The 2,349-nt window shown below is 43.8% G+C and overlaps 1 long non-coding RNA gene across 1 annotated transcript; it reads left to right on the forward strand.

The window, feature by feature from the left end:
• Positions 1-654: 654 nt before the first annotated feature.
• Positions 655-1,763, forward strand: LOC123133210 (uncharacterized). The gene is made up of 2 exons (XR_006465191.1): positions 655-1,040; positions 1,153-1,763. It is a non-coding gene; the product is annotated as an uncharacterized lncRNA (long non-coding RNA).
• Positions 1,764-2,349: the final 586 nt, after the last annotated feature.

Genomic DNA, 2,349 nt, shown 5'->3' on the forward strand with positions numbered 1-2,349 from the left:
CCAGAACATACGGGAGGAGCGCCCAGCGCCCGGGTGGCGGGGTTGCAGACGTAGATGTGCGTCCATTGCCAGCCGTCATCGTAGAGGAGGAGACCGTTGCAGTGGTCGACGATCATGCTGGTCAGGCCGTCTTTGCCGCGCTGGACAGAGTTGAATGCGGCGTCGATTCTCATGCAGGAGGGACGGGTGAAGAAGCGCGGGAAGCCAAAGTAGTTGCTGATGATGCCGGTGATGGAGTGTGGCAGCATGTGCGGCCGGAGCAGCCTAAGATGGTCCACAACGGCGCACCGCGGCTTGCACAGGGGTACTGGAAATGTTCTGGACCTTCACAAATATTTTTGGATTAAATGGTCATGGAAAAATGTTTTCATGAATAATGGAAAACACTATTTAGATGCTTTTTGGAAAGCCACTTTTGGGGGCTTTTCCCAAAAAGATCTAGAGGGATGACATGGAAGGATAAGAGCCCCTTTTTAAAGGGGCCCGCTAGTGGTGGCCAGCCAAGGGGTGGAGCTCCACTTGCCTCCCCATTATGTCTTTTATGTGAGACATATAGCATGGGCATTTTGGGGTTTACATGTGCCACCCTACCCTTTGCATTTTCCTATAAATAGAGGTGGAGAGGAGCTCTCCACACTCACTCCAAATCTCATACACATGCCATGCATGATCTGACTTTCTTTCTCCCTCCTACAAAATAGTTTCGTAGAGCCGAAGGCTGTCTGGGTTCCAGCAGGAACTAGTTCTGGACGGTGAAGCCCTGCCGGATAGCTGACACCGTATGTATGCAACCCCATAGAGAGGTCGTAGGTTCGATCTTTTGCTTGAGGGGCTGTTCGAGGGTCCTCCCGAAGGGCTGTCCGAGTGACCGTCCGAGTTTCTTAGAGTGCCTCCCTAAGGACTGTCCGACTGCGTTCCGAAGGGTTGTCCGAGGTATAGATGCGGGAGAACATCGTCGCGGTTGGGAGGTTGTAAATCCTAGCTGCGGGGATCTGCATTGATGATCTACACCGACTGTACTTCCACTGCACTACAAGTCGGTAATAATCAGATCTAAACCTTGTATGCATCTCCATAGTGATCCTGGGCATGTTCGTAGTGCGGAAATTTTTCATTTTCTGTCGCATTCCCCTACAACATTTTCTTGAACAGAGTACGGGTCACTCGGAAAGGCATCAAGGAATAGCGACGTGTTAAGCTACGGAATTATGCTCCCTGAAGCCTTCACTGAAAGGAGACCCATAGACCCTATATTTGGCGCACAACTAACACTTAGGCAGTGGGTTTATTCATCGGGCATTTCCTGCAGAACTTGTCCAAGTTGTAAATGGTCAGCTGCTGCAACGTTCCTCTCTTCCTTGCTGCAGCCGGGACGGTTGTTTTCCAGCGTCGATCTTCGAATTGGGATTGATCTGCTCTAGCGACTTGCCTGGCCAGAGGATGACTATGATAGATGTGGTTGTTACGCTCAAGAGATCAAAGCTGAGTACACCAAACTAATACAATTAGGATTTGAAACGTTCACAAGAAAAAGAAGAAACATTACAAAAATTTCTGAACATAACCTTATCTTATTTTAATTTGTAGTTATTGTAATTAGAAGCATTTCCCTGCAAAAATAAAATAGAAGCATCAAATATGGCCTAAATATATCTGAATCATATTGTGAATTTAGATGGGAAATGTAACAGAATGGATTTGTATTTCCTCCTAATTTTTATTTCTAATTATTATGGTAAATTATTTTGGACTATGAAAAATAACTCTATAACGAAAGTATCGTAACCTTGGACCAGCCAGGCAAGCAAACAGGCAATTATGCCAAAAAGGCAAGCTAAAAGACTGTGAGAAGTGAGAGAAGGCCCTTTCTACACAACGAAAAGTCACGTGTCAAAAGGATAATAAAAAGACAAAGAGAAGTGGGAAAAGGTCATTTCCATACAACAAAAATGCACTTGTGCCAATGTCAGAAGAAACCTGACACATCATATATAAAAGAAAGGCACTTATGCCAAAGGGTGTGCAGCTATCATCGTGCATGCGTAGCTACCACCATGCATAGAAAATCACCTCTCTATTGTGAATTTAGATGGGAAATGTAACAGAACGGAGTTGTGTTTCCTACCAATTTTTTATCTAGATTAGATTTCACAATAAATGTGGTATTTATAATTCTCTAATTATTGAAGGGATTATGACATACCAAGTTAATGTACACCAAAGTTTACCATTTTTGCATCCCATAATATAAACATGTGTTTTCTTTTAACTTTCAAAATATAAACATGTTCAAAAAACAGAATTGCCATGTGAAAATTACTAATATATATAAGCCTCATATGTAGGTGC

This window comes from Triticum aestivum, chromosome 6B (genome assembly GCF_018294505.1).
Source record: "Triticum aestivum cultivar Chinese Spring chromosome 6B, IWGSC CS RefSeq v2.1, whole genome shotgun sequence".
NCBI lineage: Eukaryota > Viridiplantae > Streptophyta > Magnoliopsida > Poales > Poaceae > Triticum > Triticum aestivum.